The following is a 23,616-nucleotide window of genomic DNA, read 5'->3' on the forward strand; positions in this document are numbered from 1 at the left end:
AAAAACACATGTTCACATGCCAGTTGCTAGAGAGACAAGAAAATGGGTTCTGCTTTTGACAGAACGCTCTGAAGTCCATCTGCATCTTTGAAATTGCACATCACAAATGTCAATCCACTGGACCGAGTGAAAAAATAGCATGAAAAACACTAATGGAGCCCTGAGAGCATCTCTGACACATTCTGTAGAGCACTTGGGTCAAGGTCTGTTACTATGATAATGCCTACAATCGCCCTCATGGGCAAACACCTGTTAGCTTTCTCTTCTGGGGATTAAGGGTAAATAATGAGACGCTGAGTGATTTTTGAATTTCAGTTGTTCAGTGGTTATGTAGAAATTTACAGAAGTGAACTTATAACATGACACAAATGTTTTATTTATTTTACATATATATCATAACCCATTGTCTGTTTATAATATATAGCAACCAAACACTGACTAGAAATGCAGCTTTGCTCTACACATAAGCTTGAATATTATGTTTGAATTATATGTATTTGTGGATGGATTGGTGGAGGGATTGATGAATGAATGAAGGAACAAACAGACAGAAGGTTCTCTGGAAAAAAAGTTGGATGGATTGAATGGATTAATGGTAAATTGGCTAAATGGATGGATGGATGGATGGATGAAGAAACAGACATACAAGTGGTTGGTTGGATGGATGGATGGATGGATGGATGGATGGATAGTTGCATGGATGGATAGATGGATGGATGGATGGATGGATGAACGGATGGAAGGAAAAACAGACATACAAGTGGATGGATGGATGAATCGATGTATGGATGAATGGATGAAGAATCAGAAAAGTGGATGCATAGATGGATGGATGGATTAAGATTGATGGATGGATGGATGGATGGTGTATGCATGTATGGATGGATGGATGGATGGATGGATGGATGGATGGATGATGTATGGATGAATGGATGGATGAAGAAACAGACAAGTGGATGGATGGATAGATGGATGGATGGATGAATGGATGGGGGATGGAGAAGGAAAATAGCTAAATGGATGGATGGATGGACAAACCTAAGTAAATGGATGGATGGGTGGAAAAACAGACAAGTAGATCGATGTATGGATGGGTGAAGAAACAGACAAGAAGGTGGATGGATGGATGGATGGATGGATGGATGAAACAAACAAATGGATGGATGGATGGATGGATGGATGGATGGATGGATATATGGATGGTCAGATGACGAAACAGACAAGGAAGGAAGGAAGGAAGGAAGGAAGGAAGGAAGGAAGGAAGGAAGGAAGGAAGGAAGGAAAAACAGACAAGGAGAGTGATGGAAGGATAGCTGGATGGAGAAACAAAGTATTTGGATGTATGGATGGATGGATGGATGGATGGATGGATGGATGGATGGATGGATGGATGGATGGATAAACATACAAGTAGTTGATGGATAGATAGATTGAAGGATGGATGAGTGAGTGGGTGGATGGATGGATGGATGGATGGATCGATGGATGAAAAAAAGACATATAGATAGATGGATGTATGATGAATGGATGAAGAAACAGACATATGGATAGATGGAGGAACAGACAAGTAGATGGATGGATTAAAAAACACGGATGGATGTATGTATGCATGTATGGATGGATGTATGGATGGATGGATTGAGAGTCAGTGAATTGACTGATGAAAACAGATTGACAGTTAAGTAGATAGACACAATTACTGTAGGTGGGTGAATGTATGGAAAACTAGTTCTATTTATGGATTGATATGCAGTAGTATAATCGGACTATAATTGAATTTGACTGACAGCCCTATATTTGTTTGTCTATTTCCAATCTGCAACTGCATCAGAAACACAAATGGAAATAATTCCGGAATAAAAAATACAGTGTGTATGTATGTGTGCATCTATATTAACTCTTGTAACACCAGTTGTAATTAGCATTACTCTTAACAATTACCACTAATAACATGAGCTGTCAGCTGAAGATTTTTCACACTGTTTTTTTTTTCACACATGAAAAACGACATGTTAAATGCAGTCAGCCAAGCTGTCCACCCAGCAAACTGTAATGATTTTACACCAAGATGAATTCATGCACCGGACATATAACAGTGCGTACGTGTGTGTGCATTTGTGTGGTAATGTATTGCACACATGAAATACCACTTTGCCTTTTTCCCCTGCTGGGTCAGGACAATGTAATTGAAACCTTTATGAGAATGGAGGGACAGGCAGAGGGAATGGCTGGGGAACGGGGAGGGTTGGGTCACTGAATCCATAACTCAATTTAATGGAACTATGGACTTGTGGCTGCGGAAAGTAAAACCAGAACACACATCTTTATTTTCATTTTCAATAATGGGCCGATGACGCAGCAAAACTGCAATCGATTTCATGGTCGGAGCACTCTCTCTCTCTCTTGCCGTCTATCTCTTCCCCCTGTCGTACAATCAAAAGTAGCAGTTCAGAACTACAATGAAGGCTTCTCTTGTACTGTATGTAAAGCAAAAGTAGCGCTTCAGTCTTATAACGTAATCCCTTCTCCGCCATGAGTGCCATGCTGTGTTTTGAGAGCCAGTCATGTACTGTACTTAAGTGGATTGTACTAATATCTAATAGGGGCATCAAGTATCACGACTGAATCATTCTTTTGAATAACGTCTGCATGATTTCTGCTGCACAAAGTACGGCTTTGTGTAATGACAATTTCAATTCATCATAACTGAAATATTGCATAAAAGACAAAAAAAAATGGTTGTTTCTATCTCTAATCGTGTTCTGCTTCATCTAAACGCCTTTTATATGATTGATCATTTTTGACTTGTTTTTAACAAATCAAGTAGACACATCATCCAAGCCGTTCACACTGCATTAGAGGAATATTTGCTTTGATTTTCCGTTTACTTTAATGCATAGTAATGCAGGAGGTCTGATTCTTTCATCAACCCCCAGCCACTTTCAAGACTAAGTACAAAAACACATGTAATATTAAATATTACTATTCAATTTATTATATTTCTTGCTTAACCCTAGCACAGATTGGGTAATTATAGTAAAAAGACTGGGCCTCAATGGACACTCTATTGAGTGCATTTGTAGTCAGAAAATAATTGGCTCAATTCTCTGTATTGCAGACACAGACGCACAAATGAACCAAGGGGTTCTTCAGAAAAAAAAAAAAAAAAACATATTTGTAGAAATAAATCTCAATCTGAACGTTTGTATATTTCACAAACCAGTACAAGAAAATGCACTTAATTACATGGAAAATAATGTTATTAAAAAGAAAGTAAGACGCAGAACAATAGCACTTTCCTGTACAAATATACCCTAATTATATTAATTGGTCACATTATTAGTAATACTATTATTATATCACAGTGTAACATTGTGGAAGCAATAAAAACACTCACAAACAAACTATTTACATTTTCAGCAAAACATTTAAAACTTTATTTTGTAAAAGATCTAAATTGTACTGCTGCTGATTTGAATGTTATCACTCGATTGAATGGCGTTATCATTGTTATCAGCTGATAGATATGGGCGAGTAGGGGCCTACTGCGCCTACTTGTAGGCTCAGAATGCTGTTATGATACATCCACATGGTTAATTAGCTATAGATCACATACAGCTGCAGCTGGAAGTAATGAGAATTATTTATATTATTTATTAAATTCCCCTCTACCCCAACCGTCACAGTAATGTAAACACAGATCTGGATTATTCTTAGTATAGCTGATTAAACACAATTATTATTTATAATATGTATTAAATTTCTCATTGATTGTATTTTATTAACGTCTACCCCTACATCAACCCTAAACCCAACCGTCACAGTAATGTAAAAACAGATCTGCATCTGGAGTCTTCTCTATTAGTATAGCTGATTAACCATGTGAATGGATGATAACAGCCTTCTGAGCCTACTAATAGGCACAAAGAAAAACTGGCCCATATTTATCAGCTGATAACCACTGATAATGCCTATTCAATTGAGTGATAACATCCGAAGCGGGTACTTTCAGAGATGCCGAATGTTCTCCATGTAAAAATATACATAACAATACTATCAACTGATAATTTAACTGAGATTTCTATGACGCTTAAGTTGAAAGATACAGATTTAAAACCATATATAAAACTGCATATTTGCAATATGGCTGTACATATTTGTGCCATTTTGCATTTATTGTCTGGTCTCATATATTAATTAATTCATTTTCTTTTCGGCTTAGTCCTTTTATTAATCAGGGGTCACCACAGCTGAATGAACCCCCAACTTATCCATAATATGTTTTACGCAGCGGATGCCCTTCCAGCAGCAAACCATCTTTATAGGAAACATAACTCATTCACACTCTTACACTACAGCCAATTTAGCCTACCCAATTCACCTGTACCGCATGTCTTTGGACTGTGGGGGAAACCGTAGCACCCGGAGGAAACCCACACGAATGCAGGGAGAACATGCGAACTCCAAACAGCAACTTCCCCAGCCAAGGCTCAAACCAGCGACCTTCTTGCTGTGAGGCGACAGCACTACCTACTGCGCCACTGCGTTGCCCGTCTTATATATTGCCATTGCTAATAGTTTTCTATAATTCAAGTAATAAAAGAGATTGACATACCAGAAAGTCTTGTCAGGCATACTTTTATCAACAATCATTTGGTTAAATATGCATAAAAAATAATAATAAGGATCACATTGGGCCCCAAAGATACTAATTAATTGCCGTTTTAAAGTGTTATATGTAATAGCTATTAATAAACAAATGAGGAGTTTTGAGGCAAATGTTATAGTTAATGGTTCATTATTGTAGTAATATAAATGTAAAGTGTGACCTGTTGTGCAAAGATCACTTTTATAGGGCGTTTAAACAGGTATGTGGTAATAGTCTATGAATATAACCAGCTTCTAATGGTACAAAATTAATAATTATATTTTTTTATGATTACACTTTATAAAAACAGAGTGCAGAAATGTTTGATTGACATTCTCCCTTTGTACATGTCATCAGAGGAGGAAAGCCCTGCCCATTAGGGACGATCTCAACCTCATGAACATAGGGCGTTAATCTTATTTTGAATCTCCCACTTTGTTGATGTAAAGAGCAGTAGAGACCTAGCTGTCACTGAAGTGGCCACGTCCTTAATTATGCAGAATTTTAAGGCTTATAATTTGACAACGGAGGAGCTATAAAAACAAATCACCCCCTCACAGTTGTCACCAAGGTTAATATTAGCTATATATATCAACATCTTTTTTGTACGACTCTGTAAACGCCATTATTTTTTGCTGTACACTTGGAGATTTTATTATTGGAGTCAATAGAAATGTGCTCTGTTTTGGAGCCAGTCCTAGTGGCCTTTCGATGAATTGCAGTTACAGTTACCTCCATATTAGTTTCACGACTTAGTTTTCACCCAAATTGTAGCTCCGCCTTTTTAAAAAGGAGCAGGAAACACAATCTCGTTTGAATTTAAAGAAACAGTCACCAAAATCAGGATGAAAGCCTGAAAGAAGGAGCTTCAACAAGTTATAAAACATTACTTGTGGAGTATTTTGTGCTGAAACTTTACATACACACTCTAGGTACATCTGACACTTAAGTGTGACCTAAGATTTATTAATTATTTCAAAAGTCATAAAATGTATGATCACTTATTGCTTCAAATATTATAATATGTACAGGCTAGAAAATTATTATTTTTTCTTACAAATATACTGTATATTCTAGGTTAAATGACAATGGAACATTTTATCTTCACCAAAGTGAACACAGCAGTAGTTGAATTTAATATGTTAAGTATAAAAAAATATATTTTTGTGATTTAATTTCCTAAAAATGGGAGATGATGTCACCTTGTGATTAAAAAAAAAAAAAAAAAAAAAGAAGAAAGAAAAAAATAAGAGATGCCATATTAATGTTAAGCCACAGATGTTGTTGATACTAAGCTGCATTTGTGTTTAAACTGCTTCTTGCTTCTTAAGTGTATCCTTTAGGCCCTTTATCTAGTTCATCACATATGCAGACTGACTCTCTTTGGAACAGGGTGACGTTCGTTCTCAGCACGTAATAAAAATATGCCAGAATTTGTCTCATTAAAGATTCATTCAGAACTGCACTTCTGTTTTCATTTCATGTTGACCACTGCAGTGCCTGTTTTTTTTTTTTTTTTTTTTTTTTTTTTTGCTGCTTTTACTGTGAAAGAAGTTAACGGTCTCAGTTAATGAGGGACTTTGACTTCACATAGTTTTTTTTAAGAGTTTTAACTAAGAGAATACTTTAATGATCAGAGAGGGTCCTGTATGTGATGTCTGCGGTGTGTACGAAATTGCGGAATGTAGTCATGAAAATATAATTAGCAGAAATTGTGCTGTACATCTAATCAAATGGCAACATGTGGTGTAGTATGTGAATATTAAACTGTAAGTGGTTCTTTAAACTTGAAGTCAGCATGTGAATGAATGGTGCTGTTTGGTTTAGTACACTTGTGGTTTTCCCTGACTCTATAAAGGTGCATACACACTTTAACTTAATAGCCAGAGCTGAAGCCAGTCACTTCACCTGCATCTTTTTATTTCATCTAACTAAGAAAAGAACATTATGTACAAATAGAAACTCATGGGATCTTCACAACACTCAAAAGGAACATTTGGCTTAACATTAGGATTTTCTATTAATTGGTGAAAATTATTTCATTGAAATTTTTCAACACCAAATCAAAAAAAGTTGGGACAATATAGAACACCCCCCACTTTTTTTTTCTCCATCAAACAATAGCTCTGCATGCAAACAGACATCCATCATTCACTCATAATCTTCACCTCAGTCACAATATCTGTGGTTACAAATTCGATGAGCTCAATTTCTGTCCACCAAAGTACATGTGAGAAATGAGCGTAGGCCTTGCAGCGGAGAGAAAAAAACAAACGACTATTCAATTCAAAAGGACAGTCTCCATCTATTCGCCTTAAAACAGCCTGTGGTCGAAAGCAAAGTAAAGGAGAACAACAGCTTTTCTTAAATGTCCTTGGTGCCATTTAAAGATAATGGAAATTGTGTGCTGTGAAGTACTCTGTGGTAATTCCTCTTTGCATTATGGGTTGAGGACTCGGCACTTACCCGCCCTACTGCTCTGATCATTATTCATGGCCGCTGAAAGCACACACTCACACAAAACACAGCGCATCTCTGGAGGTGCAACAGAAGAGAGGCTGCCAGAGATCCTTAGAGTGTCACCATCAAAAACAGAGAGACAGACAGGCAGACTGTGTGTGTGTGTGCTTGTGTGCATGTGTATGTGTGTATACGTGTGTTTGTTGTGCCTCGGTGACCACTAGCTGCTTTCCAGAGTCTTGTTAAAGGAATGGCTCAGGCAAAAACAGGAAAAAAAAAACACACAAAAACTGTCATTATTTACTCACCACCATGTCATTCCAAACCAGCATGGTGTTGTTTTTCCTATGCAACACGAATAGAGAATTGGTAAAAAGGGTCGTCATGCATCTTTTTTGCATGCAACATCAGCTCGCGGCTCCTAAAAGGACAACAAAAAAACACCATAAAAACTATAAAAGTATACTGCATGGCTATTATACTTCTACAGATACTGCTAGAGCCATATGGCAACTTTGTGAGGAAATGAAGAGGTCTGGTAAATGTAGGTCTTTGAATAAATTGAGTGCAGTCAGTTTTCTTCATAGTCCAGACCTCCTGCATGTTCCTTATCTAAAGAGTTGGCTAAAGTTACTTCACTTCCAAAAAAAAAAGAAATGTTATGCTTAGATTTTTTTGTCTTGTTTTTAGTATATGATTACGAAATAATATGCCAACATTAAGTAAGTGTTTCCCCTGGTAAAAAAAATAATAATAATAATAATAATAAATACATAAATAAATAATCAGCCAATGAGGTAAGCTAAATAATTTTGTTTTTCATTTTGATGTAAAGAAATACAGGTTAATTTAAGCTTTAAAAGGGTTAAATTATAGGTTAATTATTACCCCATTGAAGGAAGAACACATGTATTTTTGACAAGACCATATGTTTTGCTTGTCTTGATAAAGCTTCTTCCCAGGCGAGGTTAATATTAGGTTAGATTTAGGTTGTGACGTTGGGTGATTAAAATTCTATGTCTAGCCAGAGTCTAAGGACAACATTTTTTTTTTTTTAAGTCCAATGATGATGTCAAATGTCCACGTTAAATGACATTTGATATTTGGTTGATTTTTATTTTATTTATTTATTTTTATTTATTTATTTATTTATTTATTTTGTTTTGGAAAGTGATCAAAATCCAATGTTGAGCCAAAATCTTAAATCATATTGATGTCAAATACTGACATTTATTCGTCAGGTATGGCAACCAAAATCCAACATCTGATAGATGTCATAGTGAGACGGTCCACACAACGTCAAGCTGTTACTGTACATCATTAGATGTTGATATTTGGTTGATTTTCAGTTGGACATTGTTGACGTCAGCCTGACATTTGGTTCTGTTGCCAACCCAATTTTCATTGCCAAACTAGATGCAATGTCCCACACAATGCAATGTCCTGGCACCTTGTTGATGTCCTGTGCCTCCTGGGTTAAGTAAAGCATTTTTATAAAATTAATATATTACAATCCTAAGCATATAATAATCTTCAAAAAAAATTTTACTCTAAAAATAACTTTTCTTTTCTACTTTCTTTAAAAAGTAACTAACACATGTTTACTTTTTTTAAGCGACTAAATATGTTACTTTTAAAAGTAGCGTTACCCAACATTGTTCAATAATGTTTAGATAAAAAAGTGATCCTTATTCTATCTTAATATTTTTTTATGTTTATATACTGTGTGTAATATAGCCTTTTCATTTAACATAGGCTCATACAAAAAATGTATCCCTATATACATTTCTAAAATGAACGCTGTGCAACATTGTTCCTGCTTGCACTTAATAATCAGAATCTGCATGGATTGTTTTCATTTTATTTGTACAAAAACAATATTTATTTTTTATTTTGTTCTTGCAATTGTGAAACAATGACTCATAGGGTGAAATAAATAAAACCACCTTAAGCTGAAATGTTCTTGTGAGGTGAATACCTTGATGCCTTCTTCATTAAAGGATCGAGTCGCCTTGAGACTTACTATATTGTTGAATCTTAGAGAGCCACGACACCATTCACATGCTTTAATGGACGTGTAGCTCATGGGAGATTTAAGAACAAGACATCACGATGTCTTTCCAGCATGTGCTTTCGGAGAATGGCTCTAATTGGTCTCACAGCGTGATAGATCACCATGTAAGTAGGTGTCCTGCAAAGAGCGGCCTCCTGTAATATGAACATCTCCTCCCAAAACCCTTGTTCTTTCATCTTTAATTTTCATTTCCTTGGCACAGAGCTCTCTCCATATGGCCCGATCCCTATCAAAAGTGCGAAAGCATGAGAGGATTCTTAATTGGGCTTTAATGTCTGGTTGTAATTAAAACTGAAAGGAACAAAATATAATGGACACTCGCAGAATGATTGTCTTCCTCATCAGAGCTTGATTAAAATCTGATATGTCTTAAACGCATTAAGACTAATGAAAGAAATGTGGGAGGATTTGTTTTTTTTTTCTTCCCCTCTGTTCGTACTTCCCTTAATCAGTCATTTATTTGATTTTTATGACCCTCACAAGACTCAAAAGTTCGAGGATGCATCGAGTTTGGACAGTGAATCCATTTTGTTCAAACAAACAACATAAACTATTGAGTATTGTTCAATTAAATGCATGTTCCAGTGTGTTCTGTTCAAAATGGACACTTGCTGTTGTATATTTCAGTTGACAGATGCTAAAAACAAACTCTTGGATTGCATCCACAAGCAATAAAACACATAAGCGTGAATTAACCACAATAACACAGCTCCGAGACAGCTGTGAAACTCAAGTATCTAAGTAATGGATGGGCTATCAGATGATTAGGGAATTTGGGAGCGCTATGAAAAGACACAAACGGTCACGCTTTGTTGTTCCCATCCTATCATCTCCATCTATTCTGTAGTGTAACAATCGTCGTCCACCCACAGACACCTGTCGTGGTTGTTTAAGAGGAGGAGAGTTTTGGCTCTGAAAGATGCATGGGAGGAACATTATGATAAAGTACGAGAGAGAGTTGAGTCATGCTTTTCCAAACCCGAATGACAATCTGCTCTGCGCGACTGTTGAAACAGCGGAGAAATTTGGATTTGCAATTAACTGGAGGCTTCTCTATGTGTCGTGAGGGGTTAGGTCATGTTTCTGAGTGAGAGAAGGCAGTCGTGAGACAGACAGAGAAATTAAAGAGCGCTTTGAGCTTGGAGACAAATTGGCCGTTAACTTGATACGGGCTGTAAAATTTGGTTTCCGAGCAGCCGGACCTTGTAGCCTGAGAGTCGCCGCTGCGACAGAGGAATTGTGCTAATGACTCGGAGTGTTCCAGTAAATGTTATTGGTTAGACGCCCGAGCCATCGGTCTCTTCCCAGTCCAGTGAGCACATTGTTATTAATCTCTCTCGCGCACTCTCACACACGCACACACACAAATGGATGACAGTCGATAGAATGGAAAGTTTGAAAGACCAAAGACTTCAAGTCTCACATTCATCACTCTGGTCTGCAAACACACTCTCACACACACACACTTCGACTTACCGAAGCTTGCTCAAACTAGAATTATCTGTGCTGCTGCAGTTATAATGGATCACTGTGGTTCTGTTCTGAAACCTAGTGAGTCTTTTTGCTGCCTACGATACGGCCTGCGTATACAGTATGGATGAGTGATATCTTATCGTTTGTAATATACTCAGAAAAATTTGCCCTATGATAAAAAAATAATTAAACAAAAATCGTCATAGTATAATCAGTGACTATATTTAGGCCGCATTTACACTGCACTGTTCAGGTGACTCCAATGTATTTCTCCCATGTGGCACTGATGGGACATGGCCAATGTACGTGTATGCAGGAAAAAAAAAAGCACATGGATTCCAAATTACTCAAATTAGATTCAGGCCTTGTCCATTTGTGGAAATGTATCTGATATGAATCGAATCTGTGTTCTCGTGTCTGCAGTGTAAGCAGGTAGATCAGAGTTCACCTGTCAATGCGAGTCGCGCATCATTAAACCCATTGCAATTGACATCAAGTCTGACACTTTCATTTCAGAACAGACTTTAGCAGAGTCCCAAACCTTAAATCTCATACACGAGGACTACACTGCTTTTATATTTTTATATAGCACGGGTATTTAAGCAAGTTAACGGGAGCGAGAGAGCGCAAGGTCCACCACGTAACCAATATAAACTAATATAAAACTAGTGCACACATCACGTGAATAAATCACGCCATGGACATTACTTTAAGATGCCTAAAGGTTTTTAAAAAAGTCTATATATCAAAAGAAGATGGACAAATGAGAACCCTTCTGTTATAAATTATAGTTAAACAGCTTGTCAAAAGCTGCGATCAGATTACATACAGGAATAGAGTAAGAGCACTCTTTAATTATCAGCTGTTAGTCAGCGCCCGATCTTTTTTTTTTCCTGGTCATTGCGCCTTTGCCGTGCGCTGTGTAAATGCAGACAATCGGATACGAGTCATTTTTAAAAGATGATGTAAGCAGGTCAGCAAAACAATCAGACACAGTCACAAAATCGGGATTGGCCCTCAAGATCTGCAGTGCACATGCAGCCTTACATAGACTTTAGTAATTGAATTATTTGCCTCCATCTGAGTAAGACAATAATATGATTAAGGTGTTTACATGAGTCTCTGTCATGCAGGTTTGTAATGCTATGCACTTGAGCAAATAATGACAGAAAAGTTTTATTTAACTAATCTAGCCAAAAATCATAGAAAAAAAATATTTGAATATTTTTGTCAGAAAGCAAAATACATAAGAGTTGTAAGCAAAATCTGGAGGTGAATAAAGCAAGACTTGTCCCAATCGTATGTCACATGCAGTAATGGCAGTATAGATAATTCCATGTAAAAAAATTGACAGATTAAGCAAGAATAGTCTGGAAGTATTCTCAATTCAGCGCTTGTCAGGCAATAAAATGCCTTTGTGCATGATTCTCCTCAAAGTTGCTTTGGATAAAAGTGTCTTTTAACTTAATATATGTAATACTAGCCTCACCACTGACTTTGACGTGATGGGCAAAAGTTTCAGTGAGATTAATAATAAATTCAAAACCATGCTAATTAAAAGTTGCTAAAGCTTTTCACTTCTTCAGAATTTCAGCCTTCAACTAAAAAAATTTACATGATTTTGCAAAAAAATGATCTTAGCAGTCCCCAGGTGCAAAATTAAACACAACGTTAATGAGGACAAAAGGTGATTTTTTTTCTTTTTTTTTTTTTTTGAGGATGATTCATTTTATGATTTAGATAAAGGGAAGATTTAGTGTTAGTTAATGTCAAAAACCAGCAGAGCAGCAGCAGATTCCAAAGGCTGTCCTGATCTGACATGCAAGCTTGCTTATCTACACTGCCCTTGTAATTTATTTGTGCTCTCTTTTGCTCGGCACAGTGTATTCTGGGACAGTCTGTTAAGAGAACATGCAGATATTGCCTGAATTTGAGCAAAGGAAGGAAGAGAAAGTTACTCAATGTTTACACTTTAAAAAAAAGTTTTAGCAAATTTACACCAGACACTTTCTTACAATCACTCCATATCTCTAAAAAGAAATAAGTAAATAAATAAATACATAAATAAATAAGCATTGTCCATTTATGAAGTGTGTCTCACAGGTGAGTGGGCTTGACAAACCACCTGTGAAAACATACATATTTCTATAAAAAAAAAACTCCTTAATCTAGCAAGGAATTATCTCAGAACTAACAGTTATTTTGTATAATTAATACTTCTTGTGTGTATTGCCTCTTCTTGTTAAATGGCTGGATACATCCTCAATTGTCAGTCACTTTGAAAAAATCATCTACTAAATGACTAAATGTACAACGTAAAACTGAAGTATTCTGTAATACTTTATAATTATACACCACAAATCATTTATTAAGCATTAGCAAATAGTCAATGCATTATTTGTTAAGTATTCTACATTAATAGACATTAGTATGCAGTTTTTAACTGCATAAACAAATACTGTATTCTTGGATTAGAAGCACATTTTAAATCTGCCTAATAATTGTTCTACTTTGCTACTGATTTATTTTTCATGACTAAGTTGAGTATTGCATTATTTAAAAATCATATGTATTCAGGAGTAGTATAGATGGTTTTTAAGATTATAAGGCTAGTAAATGATTAATAAACTATTGCTGTCAACATGTATATATTATTTTTTTCAGGAATATCTTAGTAGTTAATTTATATGTTAATAAATGCTTTATTAACTCAACTTCATGCAGTTTTGTGACCTAAAGTGAGGACTATTTATGCTTTGTAAATCCCTAATAAATGACAGTTAAAAGCTCAGTATTAAATGACCAATACATCTTTGTAATCTTATTTAAGTAAAATTACTGTTGCTGAATCATGACAGAAGTGTCAAAATATAACATAGAACTGAATAAAAAACAACAATATAATAATTTAACAATGTATTATGATACATTTCAATGTTGTTTAGCAAAGTTGTAACTGTTTAGCAATGTTTAAAGTGTACAGTCATTTTATTGTAGTTAAGATTGCATTTTTTTTTTTTTGATACAGTTTAATTTGAGTATCTTCAAATAAATAGAAATGAATAAAGTCATTTGTGTTTTTCTCCACTTAGAGTATAACTGAGCATTTAATTGTCATGTATAAGGGATTTTTAAAGCATAAATAGCCCTCACTTTAAATTAGGTCACAAAACTGGATGAAGTTGAGTTAATAAAGTACTTATAAACAAACCAATTAACTATTATCATATTATTTAGTTTGGGCTAGTTTCAGCAAGCTGGACATTGCTCTACAATGCCCTTGATGGGTGAGTGGGGGAGTGTCTTTTCGTCTCTCCAAGGTGTGAATAATTCATGACCATTGTCACTCACGCATAGAGCTAAGATGAAGCAAAACAGACTTAACAAAATGTAAAACTTTGTAATAATTGTGAAGTAAATATTTTAGCCTACAAGACAGGTCACTCAAAAGTCTTGTTCATGCACGTTTGGTGTGTTTTTGGACTATTTCTGCTACCTTTTTTCTTCTCCAAAACCCACTAACCACGCATATTTATAATTTTTTTTAAAAACGCAAGCATACACAGTTGAAGTCAGAATTATTAGCCCCCCATTGATTTTTTTTTATTTTTTAATATTTGCCAAATCATGTTAGACAGAGCAAGGAAATTTTCACAGTAGTCTGATAATATATATCTTATTTGTTTTATTTCGGCTACATCAAAAGCTGTTTTTATTTTTAATTTAATTTTTAAAACTTCATTTTAAGTTGAAAATTATCAACCCCTTTGAGCATTTTTTTAAGTCTACAGAACAATTTTATTTTTTAATTTTACATACAGCCCTGTGTAGCACAGTGCTACAATAATATTTGAGAAATATTGATGTACAAATAATGATGTATGTGTATATATATATATATATATATATATATATATATATATATATATATATATATATATATATATATATGTATATGTATATGTGCGTGCGTGCGTGCGTGTGTGTGTGTGATAAGTAACTGAAATAAGCACAAATTAGCATGTCAACTTTTTAGGGGCCTCAAAATCACTACAGGGTTAATGTAGAGTTCATGCTTAACAGATAATAAATTCACTATTTGCTAATACTTAATAAATGATTCATAGTGTGCAGTAAAGTGTTACCAGGTATTCTCTTCATTCATAGTATTTTATTGTATGGACTATTATAAAAGTATGGACTTAAATGTATATATTATTAGCCCTTCTGAATTATCAGCCCCTCTGTATATTTTTCCCCAATTTCTGTTTAACAGAAATAAGATTTTTCAACAAATTTCTAAACATAAGTCTTACTAATTAATTTCTAATAATTGAATTCTTATATCTTTGCCATGATGACAGCACATAACATTTGACTAGATATTTTTCAAGACACTAGTATTCAGTTTAAAGTGATATTTAAAGGCTTATGTTAATTACGTTAACTTTGCAAGTTAGGCAAGTCATTGTATAACAGAGAACTGTTCTGTAGACAATTGAAAAATATACATATATATATAGCTTAAAGGGGCTAATAATATTGCTCTTAAAATTTTTAAAGAAATTTTATTTCTAGCCAAAATAAAACAAATTAGATTTTACTAGGAGAGAAAAAAAAATTATAGGAAATACTGAGAAAAATCCCTTGCTCTTTGAAAATATTGAGAAAAAAAAAATCACAGAAGGGCTAATAAATTTTACTTCAACTGTATGTCTAAATGACTAAATTATTTAGATAAAACAAAATAGATTGGAAAAGAACAAAAATGCTTTTGCTTCAATTCCATGAATGGTCTGATATTCCTTTAACCTAAAATTGAGCTGTTGCTCATAATTCGAATATGAAGTTTGAATAAAACTGCAATAACCCTGACCCTTGCTATGAATTCTCTCATACCACCCACCTTCCTGCGGACAAAATATGATGTAGATTAGTGTGTGCATGCCGCTATTCAGGTAAAGCAGCAGGGAGGTATGTTTAATACATGAAATGCACAGTTGGACACCCACTTGTCCAAATGAATACTTCAAATTATAAAATATAATCCTCCTCTCACAATTTCAATTTCTCCTTCCCTCCACTTCATCACGCCCACACATAAACTCAAGCATACAAAATACGCTGTAGTTTTATACTTGTGTACACATTCTTGCATCATTTTCTCCAAGCGTATTCCCCAATAGGATTACTCAAGACAGGAATTACCTGATCTTAAGAGCACAAGCTGGCCTTTTTTTTTTTTCAGAAAAAAAAAACACACATCTTGAGTGCATACGGGTGTGCAGTGAAAAGAAAAAAGAACCTTCAATAACACCCGGTCTGCGCTCTCCATTTGTGTAAAAAAAAAAAGGTGAATAGAGGGGAGGGAAAATTCTCCATCTAAATTCCGAAGGCTGGAGTCCTTCAGGGTAAGTGCTTCTCGCCAGTGCCATATAAAACGTGCCGGAATGAGAGAGAAGCTTTGATGAGAATCTCCTCCAAAATGTGGAAGTGATGGAGAGACACAGAAAAACTGAGAAATGTGTCAGATAGGGAAAAAAAAAGAGAAAATAATGCAAAAAGATGTCAGACAAAGGTATCATGGGAAGAAAACGAATGCATTTTGCATATGAGACTTTTTTATTTTACTATTAGCTAAATCCAAACTAACAAAGACATCCCTGGAGTTTTAAAACTGGACTATGATTAAAACAGTTGTTGTTTTTATTTATTTATTTATTTTTGGCATTCCTAGAAAAACTGTTGCCTCGCAGCCAGGTCACTGGTTCAAGACTCAGCTGGGCCAGTTGGCATCTCAGTGAGGATTTTGCATGTTCTTCCCAAAATGGCATGGGTTTCTTCCGGGTTTCTTTTCTATGGGTGCTCCGCTTTCCTCCACAATCCAAAGACATGCACTATAGGCGAATTGAATAAACTAAATTGGCTATAGTGTATGAGTGTGTGTGAATGTAAGAGTGTATGGGTGTTTCCCCAGTATTTGACTGTGGCTCTGGAAGGGCATTTGCTGTATGAAACTGAAACAAACTGTACTCTGAAATAGAGATCTGTGCTGGACTAAATTTTGAATCCCACTTCCGCCAGGTTTTAGTCTGACCGCTACCGCTTATATTCAGCATTTGTTGTCCTGCTGCCCGACCCACCCAGTTTTCTACCTAGAGAGGAGTACAAAACCGGAAACCACCCAGCTATACAGAGTCCAGACAGTCTATAACAAGCTGTCTGTAGAAACACACACACACATGACATCTGTGCTCGCTCGCTCGGGAGTCGGGAGCGATATTGTTAGACCTCAGTACAACCACAGGAATGCAGACCCGCTCCCGTCTAAATTCACACCAGTTATCGACCGCTCCCATGCTTTATTCAGAAATTTATTCCCGCACTGCAAGAAATCTGGTTGGGTCCCACGGCTTTCAACCACAGGAATGCAGACCTGTACTCTGAAATACAGACTAATCCAAAGGAAAATGAATGAATGAGTTTAGAAAAAGCCCACAATTAAATAAATGAAATCATAAATGGTTTATAATGGACCCAAGAGTACAGTAGATGTTTGATTTTGGTGACCGCATCAAATTTAATAAACAAAAACGATTTTATATACATAGCACATTAAATGTAAGCTATCAACTATGATGTTTCAAATAACTTTTGTGAAAATAAATTGTCAAAAAATGGGTGAGACAATGCTTTCACACTGTAATATATATATTAATATGATAATTAACAGTTTCCATATTTTGTGATTTTTATTTATTTATTTTTTTTTTATGGTTTTAAATTAAATTATGACATCTTGATATCTGCTTTGTCGACTTTTGATGTGGAAAATTTAACAGTTTAGCAATTTTTCAAACAAATGACATTTTATTAGTTTAAAATAACACAATGTATAAGACCTAATATATACCTGTAAGGTATGAGGTCTAATATATGCTTAAAATATAGAGAAATTAGTCTGTAAAAAAACTGAAAATGTACTGGCAGTTTAATACACAGTGTTTGTACCATAATCTACGAAACCATTCAAGACAATTTATCATTTTAAACTATTAAAAATGTTCAATAAGTAACTTTTTCAAGCCTTTCAAGGTTAAAAGTTAATGAAAGAAAGATCAAGGCCCCATGATGTATTTCAGAAGCATAATTAAATAGGAAAAAAAAACATGACTAAATAAAACACAGAATATTGTTAATTTACAAATATTTTATGTGAACTTACTGAAATATATAAAATAAAAATTTATCAAACTAAAAACTTCAAAATGGGGAAAATCTTAGACAAATCGGATAGTAAATCATAAAGGATATTAAAACATACAATGACGTTTAATTAGTATTTTGGGTCTGCACCATGATCCTTAAATTGAGTGTTTTAATGCCTCATTAAATGATTCTTGATTGTGTATGGCCATACACCTAAAGTGCTTCACAGTCATGAGGGGGGTCTCTCCACAGCACCACCAGTGTGCAGCTTCCACTTGAATGATGAGACGGCAGCCACAGGTCAGTGGCACCAGTGCGCTTACCACACACCAGCCATAGGAGGAGTGGAAAGACCGTGATAGAGCCAATTCGGTGGATAGGGATGATTGGGAGGTCATGATGGGGGGAATTTGGCCAGGACACTGGGGTTACACCCCTACTCTATACAAGAAGTGCCATAGGATTTTTAATGAACACAGAGAGTCAGGACCACAGTTTAAGGTCTCATCTGAAAGACGGTGCTCACTGACAGTACAGTGTCCCCTTCCCTATACTGGGGCATTAGGACTCACACAGATTGCAGGTTGAGCGCTGCCTGTTGGCTTCTTTAACACTACTTAAAACATCAACCTAGTTTTCCCATGTGGTCTCCCATCCAGGTACTGACCAGACTCAGCCCTGCCTAGCTTCAATGAGCACCTAGTCTTGGGCTGCAGGGCGATATGGCTGTGCCGTTTGTATGTATGTACAGTGCTCAGTGTAATTGATTACACCCAGATTTAAAAATGATTATTTACATCAATTTCTCCGTGAATATAGGTATTGTATTTGGGTGCATTTAAACAAAACTGATTTATATATTTATTAAATATATTACATATATTATTAAAATGGTATTTTAGTCACCAAACATATTTAGTAATTGAAAGATAATACAATTAAGTTCAAGCCAAATATTGCAAAAATAAATGACAGCTTACGGAATTTCAACTAAATATTTATTTATTCATTTATTCATTTATTTAATATATGTGCTGGATAAGTTGGCGGTTCATTTCGCTGTGGCAACCCCGGATTAATAAAGGGACTAAGCTGACAAGAAAATGAATGAATGACTTTCTCAATACTGTCATCACTACCATCACTCACATTTAATGCAGACTGACAGAGAATATCTTTAATCAAAAGATGCAGATGTTGTTCGACTAGACTTTGATAGTTAAATCTCATGCCTGCCTGGTGATTTATTTTTAATTTTATTTGTGATCAAAATCTCTCTCATCATCCGGCCTGATTTCTCGCTCTTACACATACATGCCCGGCAGGAAATAAATCACATGCCTCTCATGTCTGTCAGCATCACACGCAGGCCTAAGGCGCTGATTAGAGCTCGACACTGGATCTGACCCCCTGGTGTTGTGGGTTTGGGGGTGGGTTGAGATGGGACGGGGGGTGGTATGTCATATCGCCCTGACAGGTCAGGCTGTTTATAGGAGGCTCATTGAGATTCCCCCTCTAGAGGCAATGCAGCTCTGCCTGTCTGGTCCTGACTGACAGGTAAGTCCTTGCGGTGGCTGCTTGCCCGTGGAGCAAAGGGCAGCATGACAGAAACAAAACAGTGGAAATTTCCTCTAATGAGTGCTTAACCTTGATGGCGTGGGGTCAATAAATATAACCCTATGCCTCAGCCTATAAAGTTAACAGTACAGCTACTTCATAATACTAAAGTTGAAGTCAAAATTATTAGCTTTTCTCTGAATATCCTTTTTAAATATTTCTGAAATTATGTTTAACAGAGCAGGGAATTTCTTTCACGGTATTTCCTATAATATTTTTCTCCTGAAGAAAGTCTAATTTGTTTTATTTCGGCTAGAAAAAAGCAGTTTTTATTTTTGAAAATACATTTTAAGGTCAATCTTATTAGCCCCCTTAAGCAGTGTATTTTTTTGATTGTCTACAGAATAAACCATTGTTATATAATGACTTGCCTAATTGCCCAAACTTGCCTAATTAATCTAGTTAAGCCTTTAAATAGCACTTTAAGCTGAATACATGTATCTTAAAAAAAATAGTTATTAGAAATTAGTTATTATTATTGCTGTTATGTTTACAAATGTGTAGAAAAAATGTTCGGTAACACTTTGTATTAACTCCACACTATGAATCATTTATTAAAGGTGCAGTAGGTGATTGTCCTCAGAAACATTTTTGTTGTGTTGGTTGAAAGTCTCTTCACAGTCCAATAGTAATGATTACAGTAAATAATCTAAATGTGTTTATATGTATTTTTATATTCTGGGTAAGGCATAAAACTAAAAAATGTTCATCCAATTAAATAGAGTCGGACCGACATCTCCCATAATTCCTATAAGCAGGTCAGACTGTCTGTCAGCAAATGTAGATTCGGACTTCTGCGCATCTGTTCACGCAGATCCGCCATTCGTGCTAGCCCGTCTACATAAGCGGCTCTGCGATCTTGACATGGACCGGGAGAAATCAAATGCTGAGTTGAAACTTTTAAAAACCTGAATCAATATTGGAGTTACTTTAGCATGCTGGAGGAAGGACGACACCATGGCTGAAGTATTTCTGTTAGACGGGTAATGTTCTGTTTTAAAACTATTTTAGTCAGGCTAAGCTTATGTTAGATTGTGTTCTGTTATGAATGACTTATATGCACAGACGTGTTGTTCAGCCACTGAAATCTCCTGGTGAAAGATTGATGTGATTATTTTCAGTTTCATAAGGTTCTTTGACAGCATCTATAATGTAGATTTTTATTTAGTTTAACAATAAAACATCAGTAAATAGCGCTATTCCGCCTAACCTGCTTTATTGAGCTGAAGTTGCTTTTATATTCACATTGGGTCATTTTTGATCAATGACAGCCTTCCTATACTGTTTACCATGCTACTCTGAATATTCGCACTAAAATAGCAATAGTGTGGCTAAGTAATAAATGTAATTCCTGGACGGCGCTGGCACTAACTAACTGGCGAATGACATGAACTAGTGGGTTGTTTGTCTGTTGTTGTGATTCGCTCGTGATTTCAGGGGGTGTGGATTTGAATCACAGTTCCTCCCCGCCGTCCAAAGATAATATGCTAAGCGGTTAGCATTTTGGCAGATCACGTACTGCACCTTTAATTATTAGCCTATAGTGAATTCATTATTTGTTAAGCATTAATAAACATTAATAAATGTCAGTAAGCAGTTTATAACTGCAGTAACAAATACTCTTGTCTTAAACACATTTATAATGTGCTTAAAAATTGTATTTTCATAATTTGAGTGATTTATTTTTCATTACTAAATAAAGTATTGCCTTGTTTACAAACTAGTTATTTAATAGTAGTCGATGGTTTTAAGATCATTCTGAATGAGTTAGTAAGTGATTAATAAACTATTAAAATCATTGTTTATATATCTTATTATTCAGGCATATAGTAATGGTTACTATGTATGTTAATAAACGCTTTATTAACTCAACTTCATGCAGTTTTGTGACCGAATCTAAAGTGAGGATTATTTATGCTTCATAAATCCCTGATAAATGACAATTAAAGGCACAGTATCAAATGAACAATACATCTTTGCAATCCTATCTAAACAATAAAATAACAGTACAAATTGGATAAAACAACAATATAATAGTTTAACAATATATTATGATGCAAGATTTCAATGTTATTTAGCAATGTTTAAAGTGTACAGTAATTTTATTTTAGATAAGGTTGCATTTTTTTTCATTTGATACAGTTTAATTTGGGTATCTTAAAATAAATAGAAATGAATAAAGCATTTTTTAGTTTTATTTTTTCCCTGTTTAAAATATAACTGAGCCTTTAATTCTCATTTATAAGGGATTTATAAGGCATAAATATTCCTCACTTTAGATTAGGTCACAAAACTGGATGAAGTTGAGCTAATAAAGCATTTATTAACATACCAATTAACCATTATTATATTATATGCCTGAATAATAAGATATATAAACGTTGATTTCAATAGTTTATTAATTATTTCCTTACTTATTCTGAATGAACTTTAAAAACCACCATCTATTCTTAAATAACTGATTTGTAAATAATGCAGTACTCAATTTAGTCATGTAAAATGAATCATTAATAAAGTATGAAAATACAATCATTAAGCAGATTATAAATGTGTTTATAAGTCAAGAATAGAACATTTAGCTGTAGTTATAAATTGATTATTAATGTTTATTATGTAGAGTTCAAGCTTAACAAATACTGAAATAAGTATTTGCTAATGCTTGATAAATGGTTCATAGTGTGTAGTTAGTTTAAAGTGTTATCAAATCTTCTTTTCAAAAATACAAAAATTGAAGGAAAGAAATAAAGGGGGCTAACTCAGGAGAACTATTAATTCTGACTTCAACAGTATGGCCAAGTTAACTGGCATTAAAGGATACATATTTTACCCCTTTTTAAAGATTTAAAATGAGTCAATGTGTCTGTAAAGTTTTAGCTCAAAACACCCATCCGATTATTTATTATACCTTTCAGAATATTAGAATTTTCTGCTCTGAACAAAATGTAGCTGTTTTTGTTGCCTCTGCCTTAAATGCTGTTTTTCCCCACCCACAGCGGACACACAGGCACACAGCATTAGCACTAAACTTTGTACTGTTTTTGGGCAGCAATTTGACAGGATACACATTAATATCCTCTGCTGTATGGATATCCGTTATGTTAATGTACAAAATAAACCTGATTTAACATCCACAAACCGGAATTGAAGCTTCTTCTTTTATAATTAATTTATAAATAATTATTTTATATACGGCTGTGGTGATAAAGATAATAAAATCACTGTATTTCATTACAAACATGTTTTGTTAACGTTTTAAACTTGTAAAACTCATTCTTGATCACTTTTGATGATTATTAATGATCACAGCTAGCTAAAATGATCTTTAATACCCAGGTACACAATTAGTAAGTGTTCTTGGGTTGATAAATGTGTGTATGGATGTATTTATAAACCGAGTTCCTGAAAAAACACAAATAATTCCCTGTGTGTTTGCACACTTGGCAAATACTGCTCATTCTGATTTGAATACTTCCAAATAATTTATTTATTTATTTTTTTATGTACATAAACATGAGAGGAGAACACAAAACATTATAGATAGGTGAAGTGGCTGTCATAACTGCTCTGATAGCCATACAAATACGCTGTAGGTCGACTGATTGGAAAACTCTGTGCTTTTTACTTTTTTTTCAGCTTCAAACCAAACTTATGATTTTAGGTGGATAATTGTAAATCTCATTTAGTTAACATGCTTTAACATGTCCATGTCCATGTTTAAAAGATTGTTTTTGTTGAAGCAAGCTGTTAGTAAAGCTTGCCAAAGATGCGTTTGTGTTTGATCAAAAACACAAAATAAGGCAATTTCAGCATGTACTCTGCTGAAGAGCCATGCAGTACTATTAGTGTTGACAGGATTCATATTGTTTCAACACAAAATCACATTCACTTCCATTTTGTCCAACTGTACAAAAAAGTGATCAAATTTTGACACTTAAAAACACTGCAAGCTCTCAGTTTGTTCTAAGCAGCCTTCTTTTTATCCTTTTCTTTTTATTTATTTATTTATTTATTTATTTACTTACTTATTTTTTTATTTTTTTATTTTTTTATGTTTTTATTTACTTATTTTTTGTAAACTGAACCTTGAGTAGACCATAAAACATTATCATCATTTAGTAGAAATTAGAAATTGCGC

The sequence above is a fragment of the Danio rerio genome, chromosome 11, assembly GCF_052040795.2.
Source record: "Danio rerio strain M-AB ecotype USA chromosome 11, GRCz13ab, whole genome shotgun sequence".
Taxonomy (NCBI): Eukaryota; Metazoa; Chordata; class Actinopteri; order Cypriniformes; family Danionidae; genus Danio; species Danio rerio.